The sequence below is a fragment of the Durio zibethinus genome, chromosome 22 (assembly GCF_047325235.1).
Source record: "Durio zibethinus cultivar Kanyao isolate XHJ-2024 chromosome 22, ASM4732523v1, whole genome shotgun sequence".
NCBI lineage: Eukaryota > Viridiplantae > Streptophyta > Magnoliopsida > Malvales > Malvaceae > Durio > Durio zibethinus.
Genome location: NC_143183.1, coordinates 7,930,982 through 7,954,598, shown reverse-complemented (window position 1 = coordinate 7,954,598; position 23,617 = coordinate 7,930,982). Strand labels below are relative to the sequence as shown.

Sequence of the window (23,617 nt, the reverse complement as noted above, 5' to 3'; positions counted from 1 at the left end):
AATCGAAGCTTGAAAATATCCTTTGTAATCAGTACCATGGAGGAATCCTTCATAGGAAAGGGCAGAATGAAATGAAATGATTCACCTCTTTGGGCAATGTCCCTTGTCTAGGAGTGGAAAGGGGTCCATCTAAAGTGAAAATCAAAAGATTCTTGAGTCCGACCTGACCTGCAAAATTAACCAGGGATGATCATAGCCTGACCCAGCGCTCTGAAATTCATGGCTGTAGCATATTTCTTCGTAGTAAATCATACAATTTTTTCTCTTTTACTTGATCAATAAGAAAGCCAATTACCTTAAGCATTAAGTAAATATACTGTAAAAATTTACTGCTTCATCACGTAACAACATTTCCCTTTGCATCTATTGAGACAGCCACTGTGAACTTTGGAGCTGGAAGTGCAGTCCTTTTGGACACAAAGCTTTGCCCTGGTTAAAGCAGCACAGCAGTGTAAGATCCTTGGAAAGGTACACTGAATGCAATATTAGAATCAATTTTTTCATACTGATTACTAACTAGGGAACGAGAAAAAGTGAAAACTGACACACCAGGCGCCATGATACGATCACACATGCAAGGAATTTAAGGCCCCCAACTTATCATGGGTCCCATTCAACAGAATTTAGGGGTCAAATCAATGTCTTGATCATTCAGTCTGAAATCGCCTGGTGAGTAACTTTTTATCAACTTTTCACTAGATTCTCAGATTCTTTTCGTATGTCCTAAAAATCCTCTGATTTTGAATGATTTCTTACTACCTGTGATTCGAAGCCAGTCAAATACTCTTTGTTTGGGGGAGGAAAAGGCAACCCTGAGCCCTAACATAGTAGTAGTACTAGTAACAATTGCATGGCCTGGTGGATTCAATAATATAAACAGATCGAGATTAACCAGATAAATGTACTGTTTATTCACATTTGCAGGCTCTTTTATTCATACCAAAACCCAGATCTGAAACTAACACTATTCCCCTACGCTCAATTTGGTTTACTTTGACTTCTCGTATTGGTTTAGTTACAATTTATTGTTACTATTATTTGTTGTCATGTCTGCAAGTTGAGAGTTGGGAAACTGTGTGATAATAGTCGTTTCACTTGTATTTAGCTGTTCACAACAGTGCTCCAAGAGCGAAACCTGCAACTTGGCCCCCTTTTTTTTTCTTCTGCATTTAGTTGCAACAAATACCAAGCTTTCCTTCTTTACATGCAAATAAAAAAGTTTTGAAACTGAAGAAGCAGATAAGAAAACAAACTTCCTTCCACTTAGCTATAACCATTTTGTATTTATTATCACTTTAACCTTGCTGTAGGATTAGACGGAAATGAGTAAAGAGGACACTGAGAAGTTGGAGTTTTTGTTTTTTGGATACAAGCTTTGCGTTCCTGGTTTTGATGATGATGATGTTGCTGACACTCCACTTGAGTTATTGTTTTTATTAGTATCAATTGATGGTCATCCCTTGAGTAGCACATCAACCTTTGCATAATCCTCTCTTCCATGCTTAATTTCTTTGAGCATTGCAACCACATCTTTCATGGTTGGTCTTTCATTAGGGCATGAATTTACACACAATAAGGCTATACCTAAGGCTTGCAGCATTTCCTCAATTTCTGACTCTGGTCGAGACAGTAGGCTAAGATCAAGTACTTCAATTCCTCCTCTGGCTTGTCTAACCCAATCTACTACATGTAGTCCATCTGGTATTGTTGGACCAATTGGCTGCTTCCCAGTTAAGACTTCCAAGACAACTACACCATAGCTATAAACATCACTCTTCTCTGTAATCTTCATCATGTAACCATATTCTGCCAAGAAGCAGTAAATAGTTAGCTAAAGATTGATAGAAAATGAAATTGAATCATTAATTAGCCAAGCACTGCAAGAATGAATTTGACTTTTTTTATATTTATAAAGAAGCAACACTATAACTGTTTAAAGTAGGAAAACACACAGCAATCGACATAACAAAGTTGCAGACATGAAAAGAAGAATTGGAAAACATTGCATTTATAGAGTTGTAGTTAACTGGAAGAAATCTTACCGGGAGCAATATATCCATAAGAACCAGCAACAGTGTTAGAGGAGCGAGCAAAATCGCCATCTTTTACTAGCTTGGCAAGGCCAAAATCAGCAATGTAAGGTTCAAACTCAAGGCCAATTAGGATATTATTAGCCTTGATATCCCTGTGAACAATTGGAGGGACACAATCATGGTGCAAGTAAGCAAGGCCTTCTGCTGCCCCCAACAATATTTGGTACCTAAGTTCCCATTCCAAAGCATTCCCTGTTCTCTCATGGAGGAGACTCCCCAAGCTCCCATTAGGCATATAATCATACATGAGTAATCTTGTATTTCGATTCCAGCAACAACCCAGAAACCTAACAATGTTCTTATGACGGATTGAACCAAGCGTTTTGACCTCCGCTGAGAAGGAATCGTGAATCCCACATTTGTCATCATTGCATCCATCGGATGGTGCCATTGTTGTTGGCCACAGCTTCTTCCCTGCAATGACTTCACCATTGTCCATATCAGCACGATAAACAACTCCCGAACACCCTTTTCCAATCACATTAGCATCCACCAGGCATTTCAAAACTTGCTCTACTGAGAAATTTAGCTTCTGGAAGGGAGTGAATTGCCATGGACATGAGTCACCCAACTCAGAATCATCATCTCTAATGGCTTTTCGAGCCCGTGTCATCGCAATTGTCCACATAATAACCATTGCCACTGTTAGGGTGATCAACGATGCAATTGCTAGTTTAAGCCTCCGTGATCTCCTTATGTCATTTTCAGTTCTTGATAACCCCACCCTGCCATCACTGCCAAAGAAGCACGAGTCCCGCCTTGTCGGACAGAGGCCTTGATTTCCGGCCAAGTTTCCTAGTGGTAACTGCCTAAAAAGCTTGTTGTCAGGCAGATAACCTGCGAAGTTATTGTTCGAGATGTTCAGAGAAACAAGATTATCAAGCCCTGCAAGTGGTACCAAGTCCCCCTCAAGCTTGTTGTGTGAAAGATCCAATATGGAAAGCTTGCTAAGTGCAGATAGTTGAGGAGGGATTGACCCTATGAGTCCATTGCAACTCAAGTTAAGAGCTATCTCAAGGGCTTGTATTCGACCAAGTTCAATTGGGATGGCACCAGTGAGCTCATTGCTGCTAAGGTCAAGCAACTGGAGACTTGAACAGAGGCCAAAAGCAGAAGGTATTGATCCAGACAATGAATTATTGCTTAAAATTAGCTTGTTCAGTGACACAAGACGGCCCAAGCTCGCTGGTATTTGACCATCAAATTGATTAACGGAGACATCCAACACCTGGAGGTCAGATAGAGATGACAATGAATTGGGCAATGGACCCTTTAGAATGTTGTTGCTCAGGTCTATCATTTGCAGCAGTGTGCAAAACCCAATCTCATATGGAACTGGTCCAGAAAGCCGGTTGCTAGATAAATCAAGAAAATTTAAGCTCTTGAGGCTCCCAATGTCTCTAGGAATGACGCCAGTGATCCTGTTGTTGCCAAGCCTTAAGCGCACAAGGGAGCTGCAATTACCAATCTCCGTACGTAGAGACCAGATATATCATTGGAAATAAGTAGAAGCTTTGTCAGGTTCCGGAGTTGAAAAAGGCCAGGAGGAATGCTTCCAGTGAGAGAATTGTGTGACAGATCCAACGCTTGGAGATCGGTACAACTAGACAAACTTGAAGGAATGCTTCCCTCAAGCTGGTTTTGCCAGGCAAAGAAAACAGTAAGATTTGACAACATCCCAAGCTCCGATGGAATCAAAACTGAAATCTGGCTTGTATCAAGTTGCAACTGCAGAAGATTACTAGCATTGGAGAGATTTGAAGGTATTGAACCAGACACATTGTTATTGCTAATCATAAACTCTTGGAGCTCCAAAAGACCCCCCAAAGACACAGGTATGGTTCCAGATAAAGAATTCAAAGAAAGATCAATATTTATCAATTTACTACAATTGCCAATCTCTTCTGGAATAATCCCAACAAGACTATTTTGCCACAAGAACAGTTGTTCAAGCTTTTTAAGTTTACCAATCTCTGGAGGGATGGATCCTGATAGACTGTTTTCATAGAGAAACAAGTTTACAAGCTCAGAGCAGTTACCTATTTCAGGAGGGACCTCACCAGAAAGCATAGTGGTATATATAGACAATGTTTGAAGCTTGCTTAGCTTCCCAAGTGAAGCTGGTAATGAACCTGAAACTCTTGTATCAGCTAGCCCCAAAACAGTCAAGTTGTTGCAGTATCCAATCTCATCAGGAATTCTCCCAACAATATCTTTGTTCCCTCCAGCTCGAAGAACTTCAAGACTGGACAATTTTCCTAGCTCAGCAGGGATGGTCCCGCTAAGAAGGTTATCGTAAAGCTCTATATTCTTGAGACTTTTGCAGTTACCTAGTTCAACTGGGATCTTCCCGGTTAGCTGATTAGAGTTCAAAATGATGTTCTCAAGATATTGGAGCCCACCAATGCCTGCAGGGATGGAGCCAACCAGACTGTTTGAGCTAAGATTAATGATAGTAAGTTCTGTACAATAACCAATGTCAACTGGGATAGTGCCTGTGAGGTTTGCATCATAGATGACTAGTCTTTTTAGAGAGTGAAAAGCAGAGAGATTGGTTGGTAAAGGAACCTCGAGAGGGACAGACTGTATATGGATGTCAGTGACAAAACCTTGTGGGGAGGATGTTATGTAGGTCCAGTTGCAAGCATTGGGATCAAGATTATTCCAGTTAGAAAAAGAGGAATGTGGAGTTGGAGAAGAGTGTAGCCATGAGAAGAGAATGGACGCTTCATGGTTTGGTGCCGCAAAAGTGGAAGTAGTGAGGAAGAAGAAGAAGAAAGAAAGAAATGAGAAAAAAAATGACGAAGAAGAGAGTTTGTAGATGAAGAAGAAGAAGAAGAAGGATTGCCTCGAGCTGGGCATCGACATTTGCCTCAATTTCCAAACCTTTCTTCTCGGGTTTGCGTCATTGGATTTTGCTTCTTCTCTTTCTTTGTGCTTGCTTCTTTCCCTCTCTCTCTCTCTCTCTCTCTCTCTCACACACACACACACACACACACACACGCGGGGGGCGCCCCCCCCCCGCGCACGCTATATTTCTTGCTTGCTTTGAACTCAAACTCAAAGTACAAGCTCTGGCTGTTTGGGCATAGTGAATTTTCTATACTAAACTATCCCAACAAAACACTCGATACATTTTCATGGGTGATGAGATTGACTCTCATACTGAAGTCAATAATAAAATTATTTTATTTATGATTGAAAAAAAAAAATTTAACAAAAAATTTAAATTAAATAATTTTATTAAAATTAATATTTGAATTTAATTAAAAGCACGAATGAATTTAATTACATTGCATCAAAAATATGGTGAAATACTAATGAGCATTAAACAAATAGTAAAAAAAAATTAATTAAGAAATGAGGAAAAGCAAAACCTAGAGATCAATAAAACTGCACAAGCACAACCACCTCCTTCACCACCAACCCACTCCTAGGATGCTTCCCTCTCCTACCCTCCCCATAAAGAACATAAACTGCAAGAGATTATAATAATAAGGAAGGATGGTGCTAGCTGGTCTCACGCTCAGCAAGAAGAGACTTCACATCTTTCGGATTTCTCAATAGTTTAATCAAGTTGCTCTCACCAGGGAGAAAAAAGAAAGTAAAAAAGAAAAAGTTAAAGTAATAGTATATGTTTATGTATTGAAGAGTTTGTTTTCATATATAATTATAGTTGGATAGTACATCAGTTTTTGACTCTGCTAATTACAATATTACAATATAAATGAGAGAAAAGTGCGGCAGTTAGCTCCAAGTTCGAGTATACCACTAGTGTTTTATGTCATCCCCATTTGCTGTTTTTAAAAATCCAGAAAAGGACATTGGGGCTCACTCTTTCCCATTCGGGTTCCTGGAAGCTTTTTTCCTGTTCAGTTACAAACTGAGTTGGCTATTCTCCTATCTAAGCACCCATTTATCTTCTGCCACCTCCTGAGAGTACTGAGTTCCTGACCCTCTCACCCTTCTGGGTGCATGCACAATTCCAAATATGGCATGTCATCTAATATTTTGCAATGTTTGGGTTAATTAAATTGGAATACATGTATTCCAATTTAATTAATATTGAGAGATATAGTATTGAACATTGGGTTATTAGCTACACCATAAATTTTGGGTGCGAAACTTTTAATTTGGCCTTAGTAAGAGTTCATATTGGTAATGGTTAGGGAAAGATTGTTGGTAAATTAGTTTTGGCAAGAGACAACTTTTTGCCTTAATAACATTAGAAGATTTGGAGGTTATTATAAATTATTTCTTAATTTCAATTATTAGAGTTCAAATTCAGACAATCTCAAATACAAAAAATAATGATAGATGTTCTTGCCAATTATATTATCAATATTATGTCATTACCATTGCCAAGATATAAAATTTTTTTATTGTTATCATTAATTTTAATTAAAAATAAAAAATGCTTTTATTATATGAGTTAGTATTTGATATATTGTCATCCTATTTCAAACTTATGAAGTCTTTATTAAACATGTTATAATTAAGCATGAAAAGTTAAAGTTATCTTGTCAGATAAAAAAATTATTTTAGATATGGTAATTCAAATAATAAGGTAACTAACTAACTAAGTTTGAAAAACTTGCTTTCTAATTTTGTAAAGTTTTCAAGAACTACTTTAAATTGTTTAGTTTTTTTCATAAAACAAGGATTTTCAATTCTTTATCTTCTTTTATTCACTACACCAAAATATAAGGTGAAGATAGAAAATAAAAAACATTTTCCCAAATCAAATGTTGCCCCTATTGTGATTATTGACTATTTGTGATGGCAAAAAGAGTGAAATTGGATAATTTGTGTCTATTGCCTTTTTAGCAGCGTATGTTTTTATTGGAATGTGGGTGCAATGAAGGATGGTTTTTCTTTAATTTTTGTCCAATTAAGTCTTAATAGCATTTAGATCATAATAATCAAAAGCTTTTGAATTGTTCTACATTCTCAAGTTTTGTTTAGATCAATTTTTTTTTTCAAGTACACTCTCTAATATCAATTTGGTATATTCAAGGGTATATTTCCAAGATATTCCTCATAAAAATCAAATTAATTGACAAAGAAATAAGACTCATTTTCTTACCATGAAAAAACTAAGAAATAAAATTGTATAGAAAACTAAGAGAAAAACTAAATGTATATTGAAAAACTGCTCATTAAGAATTATACAAGAACTTTAGGTTTATATACAACTAACTAGGGGTTAAACTAGGGAACTAAATCTTCTTAAAAAACTAATCCTATAATTGAAGGATTGTCTATCCTAATTTTTTATCCTTAATTCTAGGGATACAAATACTTAATTCTAGAGATACAAATATAAATACACAGATTGCAAGATTACAACCAGCTGTAAATAAATGTTTTCTCACACTCCCCCTCAAGCTGGTGAATAGGTGTTTTCCATTCCCAGCTTGCAAATAATTTTTTGAAATGTTGCATTACTAAGACCTTTAGTCAACACATTTGCAAGTTGACTCTTGGTTGATACATAAGGTGTACAAATCAACCCACTGCCTAGTTTTTCCTTTATGAAATGTCGATCTACTTCAATGTGTTTTGTTTTGTCAAGTTACATAAGATTGTGTGCAATGCTTATTACAGACTTGTTATCACCGTAGAGTCTTATTGGTCTATCCCACTTTATTTTCAAGTTTTCCAAGATAATCTTTAACCATAGTAGTTCACAAATTCCTTGAGCCATTGCTCTAAACTCTGCTTTAGCACTTGATCTTGCCACCACATTCTGTTTTCTACTCTTCCAAGTCACAAGATTATCACCTAAGAAATGTAATAGCCTGAGGTAGATCTTTTATCAGTTATTGAACCTGCATAATCAGCATATGTATATGCTTCTAAAACTAGTCCCCCATTTCTTTTGAATAAGATACCTTTCTCAAGATTGGTCTTCAAATAGTGCAATATACGATAGATAACCTGTAAGTGCACTTCTTTAGGACTATGCATAAATTGACTTACCATACTCACAGCATATGCTATATCAGGTCTAGTATGTCAGAGATAAATTAGTCTTCCAACTAATTTTTAGTACATCTCTCTATCTATAGCAGCATCTTCATTAGCTTTTCTAATTTTATGATTATGATCTATAGGGGTATTTACAAGTTTACATGTGAGCTTCCTAGTTTTCTTTAGAAGATTCATCACATATTTCTGTTGTGAGATGAAGATACCATACCGTGAGTGAGCTATTTCAATTTCTAAGAAGTACTTCAATCTCCCTAGCTCTTTTATCTCAAATTCTCTAGTCAAATACTATTTTAGAGATTCTTTCTCTTTTTCATCATCTCCAGTTATAATTATATCATCAACATACACTAATAAAATTGTAACTCTCCCTGAATCAGAGTGCTTGATAAATAATGTGTGATATTCTTGACTCTATTTATATCATATTGCTAACATCACTTTGGCAAATCTTCCGAACCAAGTCCTAGGAGACTATTTAAGGCCATATAAAGCCTTTTTCAGCCTGTATATTTTGTTTGCTTCTAGATTACTTCCAAATCCCGGTGGAACCTACATATATATTTTTTCTTCCAAATCACCATGTAAAAAAATATTCTTTACATCAAATTGTTAAAGCTACCAATTATAATTTGTAGCCAATCATAATAAAATCCTAACTGTATTCATCTTGGCAACTAAAGAAAAGATTTCCTGATAATCCACTCCATAGGTTTGAGTGTAGCCCTTAACCAATAACCTGGCTTTATACCTTTTAACAATACCATCAGTCTTGTATTTTATAGTGACAACCTATTTACATCCCACTGAATTTTTTTCTTTAGGTAACTCTACCAGTTCTCATGTCTAATTTTTCTCTAAGGCCTCTATTTCTATTTTCATGACTCACCTCAATTTCTCACTGGATAATGCTTCAGATAATTTAGTTGGAACAAAAATAGTGTTTAGGCTTATAAGAAAATTTTTGTGAGATGTTGAAAAATTTTCAAATGACACAAAATTAGAGATTGGGTATAGTGGATGCTTAGTACATTCTTTGGTTCCTTTCCTAATGGCAATAGGTAAATCATAATCACTAGTTATAGTTTTAGGATATTCATGCTCATTTTGAGAAACAGAGTCAAAAATTATAGTTACCTTATTTCTAGAGTTAAGATTAGGTTCTTGGACTGGCACTAGTTCAGGATCTAAAACTTTTCTTCTTGAATAGACTTGTAATTCCTTCATATAATCAAGAATAGTATTATCTTTTATCATATCTTCTATATTTGGAATGGGTTCAGACTCAAATTTAGTGTTTGACTTGGGCTCAGCAGAAACAAGTTTTGACTTAGAAGAATTAATGGTTGTAAATATTCAAAAAGGGGACAAATCAAGTAAAAAGAAGTCTTTATCCTTATCTTCCATGAATGAAGTCTCCCCCTAAAGATAAAGTTGAGTAAAAAATGATTTACTTTCTTCAAAAGTGACATCTACAGACATAAATTTTTTTGGTAGAAAAATGATAGCACTTATATCCTTTTTGAGTTGAGGAATACCCCACAAAAATACACTTAATTGCTCTTAGATCCAACTTTCTCCTATTATGACTATGAACATGAACAAATAATGTACAACTAAATATCCTACATATAAGATTATTTGTGGTATTAAGGTTAGGATAAAATTGTGAGAGTAGTTTCATAGGAGTTTTAAATCTCAAAATCTTTGAAGGTAACCTATTTATAATGTGTGTGACAATGAGAACAACTTCCCCCAATAAGATTTAGGTACATTTGCTTAAAAAAAAAAAGGCTCGGGTTGTGACTAGTAAATAGTTATTTTTTTCTCTGTCACTTTATTCTGCTGTAGAGTATTAACATAAAATGACTCATGGATAATCTTTTCTTTTTGAAAATAGGTGGATAGACTCTGATTAAAATAGTCTTTTGCATTATCAAACCTAAATCTCTTGATTTTCACTCCAAATTGATTTTAGATCATGTTTTGGAAGCTTAAAAACATATTATTCACATCTAATTTGGATTTAAGTAAAAAAAAAACTCAAGAGACCTTAATACAATCATCTATGAATGAAACAAACCATCTTGCACCAAAAAAATTAGGAATTGTAGATGGACCTCAAATGTCACTATGAATCAAGTAAAAGAAAGTAAAACTTTTTTTGTTACTAATTGGAAAAGACAAACGTCTATACTTCGTAAGTTCGCAAACATCACAATGAAAATCTTTGACATTTAATCCTTTGAACAAAGAAGGAAACATGTTTCTCAAAGTTTCAAAAGAAGGATGTCCAAGATGAAAATGATAAAGTTAGATTTTATCTTTATTGAAAGATTTTTCAGAAAAAAATGATAAAGGTAAACTATTCTTGATTTACTTATGTTATTTGATGTCTCAAGATAGTATAGTCCATCCTTCTCTTTAGCAAGTCCAATCATCTTTCTCGAACTCTGGTTCTAAAATTCACAATAAGAAGGCTAACAAGTCACTTTGCAATTCATATCTCTAGTAAGTTTTTGTATAGATATCAGATTAGTAGACAATCCAAGAATATGAAGAGCATTTTTTAGAACAAATGAGGGATTAATTTGAACATCTTTTAATCTTGCCACTGTAGTAAGTGAACCATCTGTAACAATAATTTTCTTATTACTAGAACACAGAGTATATGTAATAAATTTTTGTGAAGAATAAGTCATATAGTCTATGGCTTCTAAGTCAATGACCTAAGAACTCGTAATAAGCTTAACCAAAACATTTAATCCATGAGAACCAGAAGCTTTACCTGAAATAGAGACCTTACCCAAGAAACATACCACATTAGGCTTTTAAAAGATTTTCAATAAGTTTTTCAGCTTTTCAATCTTTTCTTTGTTGAACTTTCCTTGTTTTCGAGATATCTGTAGTATTCCAGTAATTTTTTCAGTTGACACTTTCTCAAATTCAGTGGTAGTGATACCTTTCTTTACAAGAGTTCAACAATGAAGGTCTAAATAGGGTTCAGCAATAAAGGCCTAAAATAGAAATCAGCAATGAAGACTAAAAATTTTGCTTCCCAAGAAGAGTCTAAAGCTTTGATACCATGCGAAAAAACTAAGAAATAAAACTGTATAGAAAAATGAGAGAAAAACTAAATGTATATTAAAAAACTACTCATTAATAATTATACAAAAACCTTAGGTTTATATACAACTAACTATGGGTTAAACTAGGAAACTAAATTTTCTTAAAAAACTAATCCTATAATTGAGGGATTGTTTATCTTAATTTTTTATCCTTAATTCTAAGGATACAAATACTTAATTCTAGAGATACAAATATAAATACACAGATTACAATATTACAACTAGTTGTAAATAAGTGTTTTCCCACACTTACCAACTTATCTAGCCCATGTGGATAATTAGGAAGATATCTCACATTAAGCAACTTAATTCACTTCTTATTTCTTAATGCCAAAAAAGTATATATATCATAATTCTAATAATAATACCATTTATAGTGCTTGATTTTAAATAGTTGGACAGAAAATTAAGCACATTACTGAATATGTCCTAATCGATCCCTCTTTTTTTTTTGGGGGCAAAGTATAGTAAAGACAATGAGCTCAAAGAACAAGCACAATGAAAACCTTTGTTTCCGCTACCTTTACAGGCAGAATTGGATGTTTTGCCACTAGAATTCGACCTGTTCTCTTGATGTCAATTTGCACCAATTATTGAAGTGGACATTCCAAAGACTAAAAGCTTATCCAAATATTAGAAACCTCTCTAACTAAAAGGTTTGAATCCTCATAATATGATCAACCTCTTTACTTGTATGAAAAGCATAAATATACTAAAAAAATAGCTGTGGAAGATAATCATGAATTCATGATCAACATAATTTTGAATAAAATCAAGATAAACATAAGTTATTCTAACCCTAAACCAAAAGAAACACTTCAATTTTAGCTAAAAAGCTTGCATTCTTGATAAAGCTAATATGAAGGTTCATCAATGCTACGAACTAATCAATTAAGTCAAATCTTTCATTGAGGACTTTTTTTTTTTTTTTTTATAAAGGAGGTCTCATTCTAAGGGATTATGGAAGAAAAATGGGTATTGGATTTCATTTTGAGAAATAATAGACATAGATGAAAACTAATTTATATATTATCAGATAACTTAGAAATGAAATATCATGCCCTACTCTAATAATGCAAGCCAACCACATAAAATACCAATGGTCTATTAGACATAAGACCATTTCTGACTTGTTGCAGATCTAAAACATTGAATAATTTATCATCTTATAGACTTCAAGTTTCTTCACAAATAAGTCTAACATCAAATTATTGAGACAATTGGAAATCTGCTAGGAGGATTTGTGACTTCTCCTGACCTTTTATACTAAATCAAATCATCATCTTATATTCAAAGAAACAAAGTTTGTGCCCAAGATGATGATATATTGCTCCGCAAGCTTGCTCAGGGCATCACCATGCGCCTTAAACATGGTTCTATAATTGTCATTAAATTATGTTATGAACCCTAATGTGTTCTTAATGGCACTTATTAAGCCGATATGATAATTAGTTTAATTTGCTTAATATTTTTGAGCTGACAAACATATAGGGGAGCATCCTTCCAAAAATGAGATTAGGGAATATCGATCTAATGGCATTCAACTGCGGGTATAATTTTATTAACATAAGTTTGAAGAATTAAGATTTTAGGAGGAATAAGAGTACAGCCTGCGCTGGAATTTTCATTACAATAATGTACAACAAAAGTATATTATATATTTTATGGGATTCACCAAAAACATTCAATTTAATTGGGTTTAAATTAGTCAATAAGCCTTTGTTTAGTAACAAAGAAGAAGTCTTACAACTTTGAGATTTTAAATTTAAGTTTTATTGCATATGAGTTTGATTGTTTAATTATATTTTAGTTTGATAGTTAATTATTCAGTTGTTATAATTTAATTATGATATAATAGTTGATTATTTAATTAACTATATGAATATAATATTTTATTATGATTATAATTTTTTTTAAAAAAAATAAATTAATTGGGTCCACTCAAAATTTTGGTCAATTAAATTCGTTCAAATACTCAACATAATTTTCATTCTTAAATATTAGTAGGGCAATAAATATTACTACAATTTTTAGGTTCTCCAAAAATGTTGCCAAATGGGTCACTAGTAAATTGAAACTTGGTTGATTTATTTAGATCTATGTTTTGGGGATTGACAAATTAATTAAGTCATTTTGTGAATGACTGGGGATAATGAAAATTATAATAGTAAAGTGACTGCTGAATAGAGAGCCAAATTTGGTTCTTTTAATGAACATAAATATAATTGAGGACACAAATTAAAATGTCTTTGACTTAATTTTATTTTGAAAAATCCATTATGTTTACGATATATAGATATTAAAGATATTGATAATTGCTAAAGTATTAAGTAGATTCTAGCTAGTAATCTTTTATAATTACTAAAGTGTTAATATCTATATGAGTTAATGTCATGAATGATTTTTAAATTATAGCAAAATATTTAATGTGATTCTAAATTTTAAAAATCTCTAATATAGTCATTAAATTATAAATTTATTAATTAATATTATACTTAAAGAGTTGTTTATCATCATTTAAAATTAGTCATATTATAAATAAGTATTATATTAATTAACAGATTCATAGTCATGCAGATATCACATTAAAAATTTTTAAAATTCAAGTATCACATCGAATATTTCAATATAGTTTAAAAGTCATTTATGACATTGACCCTATCTATATTTGTGATAAAGATATTAAAAGATATATCTTTTGACATTGACCCTATCAATGTTGTATTGATGGTATCGATATTCAAAATGAAAAACGCTATTTGTCCCACCAATTTTTTTTCAAGTTGTTATAAATTTTGATATGATATATAATTATTAGCTTGATTGTAATATCTTTTTCATGAATTAGTTGATTACTTATGAATTGATAGATCTTACATTTAAATTTATCCTATAATTCTATATTTATCAAGAAAAATTTGGAACAAAGTTAGTGGAGTAAGTAACATGACTCATTAAAATTTTGACTGAAGAACAAAGTAGCAATATATCATAAGTTGAATATTTTATGAATTTCTTAGGAGAGTTATTACCTTTTTTTCCAGACATAGAAATTAGAATAAATCATCTATTAAAATTATGACCAATTTTAAGAGGATGGATTTATTTCATAAAATATTGATTATAAGCACCTCATAGTTTCATAAGAAAACTAATGCTAAGAAGACTCTAAAATCTAAATAAGCAAAGTGACGAAATTCACAAGGGCTCATAATTGTGAAAGAAGTCAACGCATACTGAAGAATATTAGAAATAAAATGTGCTAAACTTAAAAGCGTCCTAACTAACCAAACAAAATAAAATATTTATGAGTAGTATTTAATAGAGGGGGCTAACGAAGGACTTTCAATTCACTCGTTTCCAGTTTAGATTATTCAAATTTTGAATCCATTTTGAATTTAAAAGTTTTTTTCAATTTGGATAATTTGTCTTAAATTACTATAAATTTTATATAAAATATACAACAATTTCAACATAAATTTTGAATTTAAATGATTTCAGATACTTATCATTTTAGTTTTGAGTTATTTTAAATTTGAATTGTTTTCGGCTTGAGTTTTTTGAACTTATTCTATTCTTTTGATTTCTTTTTATAATTTGGATTTGGGTGGATAAAAGTTCAAAGCTTTTTGAAAATTTTTCCGGATTGATTTTGCCAAAAGTATTTAACACTAATTGCTTATAATTTCCAAAAAGGAAAAAAAAAAAAAAAAAAAAAACATTGCATACGATCATAATTAAGCTAAAAGGGTGACAATCATGTGGCAGAGGAAACTCTAACGTTAATCTAACATTCCACTATATCATCAAAAGAACGAAAAAAGAAAGAGAAAAAAAAAACAAAAAAAAATTATGATTTTGAGCCGAAATGGAATAACAGCTTTAGCAACAAACATATCCCTGATTTTGAGGCCATATCACGTGAGGATGGGAATCCAAATTCCCCCCCCCCCCCCCCCCCTTCCCCACTAATACACCCAACCAAGCCCAAAAACCTAATATAAAAGTATTGTGAAAACTCTATTTTAATAATTTAAATATAATTTTAATTGAATAAAAGTAATGAATTAAAATAATATTTTAATTTTCATGTAAGACCTAAGTTTAATTCCCCCTTAAACTACTGCTTTAGGAGCATAAGGAGCCAAATAAAAAATAAAGCTAAACGGCGCTGCTGCCTCTCTGCCTCCCGTGTTTTAAGGGCCTTGGCCTTGGAAGTTTCCGCTTTGGAATCTATACACGTTTTGTTTCTGCCACAATCTCACAAACTCAATCAAAACCCTTTTATTATTCACACCCAACTTTTGCCCTTTGACGAGGGAAACACTGTGAGGAGGACCACCTCACATTAAAAACGACCCATAGTTCAAATCATTCAACTAAAATTATATGTATAATGTTGATTTCCATCATAGCAATTCAACATCATCTTAGGTCTATCATCTAAACATAATATAGTATCAATTTGATATTAAATAATTAATTATATTTGTCTTCAAGGCAACCCTTTTTTTTTTACAAAAAAAAAATCGTAATAGAAGACAAAAGAAAATGTTATAATTGTTAAAATTTAAAATTAATTGATATCTTAATTGCATAAATTAATTAAATTAAATTTTAAATTATTCAAGGCAACATCTTGATAAGTAGAATCAAAGGCTCCAATCTAAATTTTTCAAGTTGAAATATGAGATATAAAAGAATATATAAAAAAAATATTTGAGATCAAATAGGATTACCTCTAATATTCCAATACATATGTACACATAAAATTGGACTACTATTAAAATCAAAATTAGGATTTAGGGTTTGAAAATTGATTAGCATGCTAATCCAAAAAAGATATCTTCATTATAATCCAACCAAACGGTCAGTTTTGAAACCCCGAGGTTTTCATAACGAGGACAAGCTTTCTCTTGTATCTTTCTTCCTATATTATACCTATATAGTATAGATTGCTTGTGCATGAATACAAAATTGATGTGAAGATGAAGTGGGTAGTCTAGTTCTAAAAGTGATTTAAATTAGAGTGACAAGAATGACAATCTAATAAGTTGTCATGTGCAAGTAGACAGGGTTCTTTCACAAGAATAAGAAAAAAAGGGACAAAACTTATAAGCATTTTTTACTCTTGATTCTCATCTTGGTTAAAGAATAATATTTCTATCAGATCATGTATTCAAGTGCCAGTGCTACTAAATATATATATATATATATATATATGTACCTATCAAGGGTGGAATTTAGTGAGGAGGGAGTCGCTTTATTTAAACAGCTCAAGGCCCATGCTGTCTGGACTCCGTGACTTGATTAAATTAAACAATGACCGGTCAATGTGTTTGATATCTAATTTTTGAAAAAAATAAAAACACTTTATGGCACGAACAAAAAGAGGAGTTCTCTAAGCTTCCATGATAAATGAGCCTCAGTTGGGTCATGTCCAGTTTTCACAAAACCTCGTCTTTAATTGGCCTTTGCTACAGAAATTTTTGTACTAAAAAAATTATTATTTTATTTATTTTATTTTTAAAAGGATAATGTCACCTATTATCTTAAATTATAATAAAATATTTAATTTAATATAAAAATTTTAAATTTTTTAATATAATATTTGAATCATAAACTTATAAATTAATATAATATTTAAAAAATTAATTATCTGTCACAATTATTATTTAAAATTAATCAAATTAAAATAAGTATCACATTAATTATCATATTTATAATTTAAATATTACATTAAAAATTTTAAAATTTAAATATTATATTATAAATTTTTAAAAATTAAGTATTAAAATTAAATATTTTATTATAATTTAAAAGTTATATGTAATATTAATTATTTTTTAAAATATATATTTTAAAATTTTTATTTATATATAATAATACCAAAAATAAATATTATATTATACCTTGATTGTTACATGTATTAACATTTTCACTATTAAATCAGGATCTATTGATAGTCAATTCAGTGACCACAGTAATTGGTCAAATACTTGGTTAATACTGAATAAACCAACTAAGCATGTCCACATGAGTTAAGTATAAAAGGTTGGATTGGATCGTAAATAACTTATTACGAACCTTACATTATCCTTCTATCTTCTCCCACCTACTCTTTTCTCTTTTATTCCTTTTCTTCTTTTCTTCGACACACACTAATTGTCACGGACTAAGCTTTCTCTCAATAAGCACTAGCCCGTGCGGCATTTGAATGGACGCTTTCACCCAAGTCAGCCTTCAATAGATCGATATTTGAACAAATAACCATAAACTATGGTTAGTCTCAAACATTCACAATAAGGCACAATATATCGAAGTCAATCTCAAGCATACATACACAACAAGGCACATTCACATCAAGAAAGAAAAAAACGCATCGAGACAACAATCGGGCATTCAATCGGGGTGAATTCTATTATAAACGAGAATCATACATCGGGACCTTCCACCATCACCAGGGCCAGGGGCAGCCCTTGGTGGGTGGCCTAAGCTCGCATAGCACCCGGTGAGATAGCCCAACACTACGCTGCCGGCTCATCCCCCCTAAAGAGCCTTAGAGCTTTTAGAGCTATGCTACCAGTAACCGTTACAATGTTTGAAATAGGGACACTTTTTCTAGCACAAGGGATCTACCCGACCATGGCCCTATACATGGGTGGCTCATGGCAACCTAAGTCCCGGTCATGGCCCTATACAAGGGTGGCTCATGACATCCTCCCCCACCTATTCTATCGACGTCCTCGTCGACTTGCTGGCTTGAAATTTTTCAATCTTCCTTTGAAATCTCTGGAGGTCGTGTTCTCTCTCCCAGCTGGTTTCTTCTAGTCCTAAGCCCTCCCACTTCACTAAGTATTCCCGAATTAGTCTTCGAGATATCTTGGTTTCCCTGTCGGCTAAGATCTCTTCGACTCGACGTTCTGAAGGTGGCTTCATGGTGATGGCGGCTCTGGTTGGCTCTCTTCGGCTAATATCTGTAAGATCTGTATGGAAAGGCTTCAGGTTGCTTACATGAAATACTGGGTGCACCTTTATCCATTTCGGTGGGTCGATTTTGTAATAAGCGTTCCCCACCTTGGAAATGACCCTTACTGGACCTTCATATTTACGCACCAGTCTACGATCTCTCTTTCTTAAGAACCTGGTTTGTTCAGGAACTAGTCGGACCAGAACCAAATCACCAACTTGGAATTGCTGAGCTCTGCGATTCTTGTCTGCCCATTTCTTCATCCGTTTTGATGCCTTCTCCAGGTAAGCTTGTGCAATCTTTGTGTTTTGTTTCCACTCCTTGCTGAGGTTGAAAGCTCTCGGATTCTTTCCTCTATATTGTTCTAAGGAAGTGTGGGGTAGCCTTGGTAGTTGTCCGGTGACCACCTCAAATGGGCTCTTGTTAGTGGAAGAGCTTTTGTTGGAATTAAAGCAGAGTTGAGCAATGTCCAACAATGAAGGCCAGTCCTTTTGGTTGGCTTGGACAAAGTGCCTTAAATATTCCTCCAACAATCCATTGAAACGTTCCGTTTGGCCATCGGTTTGAGGATGATAGCTCGAAGAGATGTTGAGTTGGGACCTCAAAATCTTGAAAAGTTCCCTCCAAAAGGACCCCGTGAATCTCGGATCTTTATCGCTGATGATGTTTTGAGGGAGGCCCCAATATTTGACCACATGTTTGAATAATAGTCGAGCTGTGTCTTCTGCTGTACAATACTTGTGAGCGGGGATGAATGTGGCATACTTGGAGAACCGGTCAATTACCACCAAGATAGTTCCAAGATCACCAACCTTGGGTAGGCTCGAAATGAAATCGAGGGAGATGCTTTGCCACGGTTTGGTGGGTATCGGTAATGGTTCCAGCATGCCCGCAGGTTTTCTTTTTTCGACTTTGTCTTGTTGGCAAATGAGGCAAGTCTTCGTGTAGTCCATCACATCTTGTCGCATGTGAGGCCAATAGTATCCCTATTTCAATAACGCTAAAGTGCGTTGCCAGCTTGGGTGTCCCGCCCATGGGGTGTCATGGCATTCCCTCATTAGCATCTGTCTCAGCCCTCCTACTCTTGACACAAACACTGGAGGCCCCTTAGTCCACAAGACCCCATTTTCTTGCCAGAAGTATTTGGACTTCCCTTCTTCCACTAGCTTCAAGATGGCATAGGCTTGCGGGTTCTTTCCTAGATGATCTCCAATCAACTTATGAATGTCCATAGTGGCTCTGCTAGTTGCAATTAGGGCCATTCTTTTGAGGGCCGCCAACTCTGGTCACCTGCTCAATGCATCTGCCACTTGATTGGTCTTTCCAACGGTATGCTCAAAACGAAAGTCGAACTCCGCTAAAAATTCCTGCCACCTAGCTTGTTTCACCGTAAGCCTTGGTTGGGTGAGAAAATGGCTAATGGCTGCATTGTCCGTCTTCACGATAAAGTGTGAACCCAACAAGTAATGTCACCAAGCCCTCAAGCAATGAACCATCGCCAGGAGCTCTTTTTCCTGGGCCGTATATTTTCTCTCCGTTTCGCTTAGCTTCCTACTTTCAAATGCTATCGGGTGATGTTGTTGTAAAAGCACACCTCCAATAGCAAAATCAGATGCATCCGTCTGAACTTCAAAAGGCTTTTCAACATCGGGGATAACTAAGATGAGATCCTTCATAATAGCATCTTTCAATCTCTCAAAGGCCTCTTAGCACTCATTGGTCCAACACCATTTATGCTTCTTCTTTAATAACTCCGTAAGGGCCGTGGTCTTACGAGAGTACCCTTCCATAAATCTTCTATAATAGTTGGCTAGTCCCAAAAATGAGCGGAGCTCACTAACATTCTTTGGTGTTGTCCACTCCTTGATGGCCCTAACCTTTTCCATGTCCATTCGAATGTGGCCACGTTCGACAATGTGACCGAGAAAGTGGATTTGGGTTTGAGCAAATGCGTATTTCTCCCTTTTTACATATAACCGGTGGTCCTGCAGCCTTTTAAATACCCGGCGTAGGTGTTTTTAATGTTCTTCCAAGGTGGAGCTGTACACCACTATATCGTCTAAATAAATGACTATAAATTTGTCAAGGTAGTCATGGAACACCTGATTCATCAATGTACAAAATATGACAGGAGCATTGGTCAGTCCAAAAGGCATAACAAGAAATTCAAATGTGCCATATCGTGTTACACAAGTGGTCTTTGGCTCATCTCCCTCAACGATTCTAACCTGATGGTATCCAGATCTCAGGTCCAGTTTGGAGAAGTACTTGGCCCGGCTCAATTGATCAAACAAGTCTGCTATAAGCGGGATAGGATATTTGTTTCTTACGGTGACTTTGTTCAGGGTCCTATAGTCAACACATAAGCGCAAACTCCCATCATGCTTCTTCTGGAATAGCACTGACACTCCGAAAAGAGCCTTTGATGGTCGGATGAACTCGACTTGTAGAAGCTCATCTAACTATTTTCTCAGCTCGGCCAACTCTGGCGGGACCATGCGATAGGGAGCTCTAGCAGGGGGTTTTACTCTTGGGAGGAGCTCAATTTCGTGGTCCACTGCTCATCGAGGGGGTAAAACCTTGGGCAACATCTCTGGCATCACCTCTTCGAATTCTTCCAACACTCTCTTCACGCCATCGGGTATTGGTCCTACTTTCGACCCTTCTTTGTAGATCGGTATGGCCACAAAAGAAGGTTCCCCTCTCTTTACCCCTTTCTTGAATTGCAAAGCCGAAATCATTTTCTTCCCACTCTTTGGCAAGATATTGGCTGGCACCATACATGGGTGTTCCCCTAAAAATAACAAGCAGCTAGCAGTGAGGATAGGGATCACCTGAGCCAACGTCATGAAGTCTAATCCGAGAACGACATCAAAGTCATCCATAGGGGAGACTGTGAAGTCTACCTTCCCTTCCCATGGCCCTAATTTAGTTGTCACACCCTTGAAGCTTCCACTGATTGCAAAGGCTGGTGAATTGACCGCCTTTATTCGTCCACAGTCTTTGTTAACCTGAAGGTCATACCTTTTCGCTTCTTCTGGTGTGATGAAAGTATCGGTTGCACCTGTATCCATGATGACCTTGGTGGCTTTCTCATTTATCATTAGATTCACATACATCAAGCCCTTACTTTGCTCTTTCCTTATAGTGTTCAGTTGGGTGTGAAGGGCATTGAGGAACCTTATTGAGCCCATCCTGGCTGGTTCCTCTTCGATCTCTTCAACGCTCTCCGGGGCTTTTGCAGACTCTTGAGATGAGATCCTTAAAGCGTTAAGGGCTCCTCTGTGCGGGCATTCGGCCACCCGATACGGCCCCTTGCAAAGAAAGCAAGCTAGCGGTTGCCTAGGCCTGAAAGTCACTGCATTATTTGTTTTGGGCTGGGTGCTATCTCGTTCGAAAGACTTCCTATCTGATCCCCCACTGAAGGGATGGTCCAATCTGGTCATCTTTCCTCCACTCCCAAAGTTGAAGCTACTGCCAGCTGATGAAGGATTTTTTCGTTTTAAGGAGCCATCGTTATAGTCTTGGAGACGTTCAGCTGCAGCCATGGCCTTGGCCAAGTCTTGCATTTTTTGTCTTTGTAGTTCTGCTCTGGCCCAAGGCTTGAGGCCCTCAAGAAAATAGAACATCTTGTCCTTCTCAGATATGTCTCGAATATCCAACATCAGGGTAGAGAAGCTCCTCACAAACTCTCGCACTGTCCCTGTTTGCACAAATTCTCGGAGTCTCCTTCGAGCCATATACTCCACATTCTCAAGGAAAAACTGGTTTTTCAATTCCTGCTTCAGGTCCGTCCAAATTTTAATCAGGCACTCGTCATTGACAAACTTGGAACGCCACCAAAGCTTGGCATCCCCTACGAGGTACATCGATGCCATTGTTACCTTGTCTTCCTCTGAATCCGTGTGCACCGCCCGAAAGTACTGCTCCATGTCAAACAAGAAATTTTCAAGTTCCTTGGCATCCCTTGCTCCCTCATAACATTGAGGCTCCGGCACCTTAGGCCTTCTTCCCCTATCCATCAAGCTCGAACCCGACCTAGCCACAACCAGTTGTAAGATGCTCACCTATGCTCTAAGCTCTTCAAACTTCTTTTGGAGAATATTTAAGGCATCTCTAGCCTCATCGCTCACATTGTGAAGAGTATCGGACAACTCCCGCTGGGTTGTCTCGATCTCCCTCACTCGATCTTTAGTCGCCATGTGAGTTTTCATTGCGGCCACCGCGGCCTCAAGTTCTTCAATTCTCTGTTGATGATCAGGTCCACCACTTGTGGCCATCTCATCCATTTTCTAGCATTTTTTAACCGTGCTCTGATACCACGTGTCACGGACTAAGCTTTCTCTCAACAAGCACTAGCCCGTGCGGCACTTGAATGGACGCTTCCACCCAAGTCAGCCTTCAATAGATCGATATCTGAATAAATAATCATAAACCATGGTTAGTCTCAAGCATTCACAATAAGGCATAATATATCGAGGTCAATCTCAAGCATACACACACAACAAGGCACATTCACATCGAGAAAGAAAGAAACGCATCGAGGCAACAATCGGGCATTCAATCGGGGTGAATTTTATTATAAACGGGAATCATATATCAAGACCTCCCACCATCACCAGGGCCAGGGGGACAGCCCTTGGTGGGTGGCCTAAGCTCGCATAGCACCCGGTGAGATAGTCCAATACTACGTTGCCGGCTCACCCCTTAAAGAGCCTTAGAGCTTTTAGAGCTATGCTACCAGTAACCGTTACAATGTTTGAAATAGAGACACTTTTCTTAACACAAGGGATCTACTCGATCATGACCTTATATATGAGTGACTCATGACAACCTAAATCTCGATCATAACCTTATACAAAGGTGACTCCTGACACTAACTAAGCGTCAGAACGCAACCGAAAATAATATCTTTGTCGCCTTCCTTATCGTTCTTTTTTCTTTTTTTTTTTTATAAGTCATCATGGTCATCCAAGTCAAACGTTTCGTCAAGCTTCCGATAAGCATCCAATCACCTAACCAAAAAAAACTCACAACACGTTAAACAGTACTTAATTTTAAAGCCTCTTCGGCTCGGCTGGAGCTTCTATAAAAAGTTCTGCTGGAGTAGAATTGTTCTAAAAGTACTGTAAAGAAAAGCGAAAATAGCGTTTGGCACACTTAATACAAAAATGTTTTAGAATGTTTAAAAAAAAAATTATTTGATAATATTTTTGTATTATTTTTAATAAAAATAAAATAGCCAACTTTATTAATAAAATAAATCACAAGTTTTTAAGTGAAAAAATAAATAAAATAAAGATATATTGTTATTAATTATAATAAAAAAACAAATGAATTCAATAAAAAATAAACAAAATAAAAAATAATGTGAAATGATATAATTTTACATATAATTTTATTAATTATTTAAAAGTCCGGTGAGAATGTAAAAA

At 35.2% G+C, this 23,617-nt stretch overlaps 1 pseudogene across 1 annotated transcript; it reads right to left on the bottom strand.

The window, feature by feature from the left end:
- Positions 1-1,151: 1,151 nt before the first annotated feature.
- Positions 1,152-5,060, bottom strand: LOC111307084 (uncharacterized; annotated as a pseudogene). Its single transcript, XR_016332123.1, has 2 exons — positions 2,043-5,060; positions 1,152-1,806 (listed from the first exon to the last, which is right to left on the bottom strand). The product of XR_016332123.1 is annotated as an uncharacterized LOC111307084 (transcript).
- Between the last annotated feature and the right edge of the window lie 18,557 nt (positions 5,061-23,617).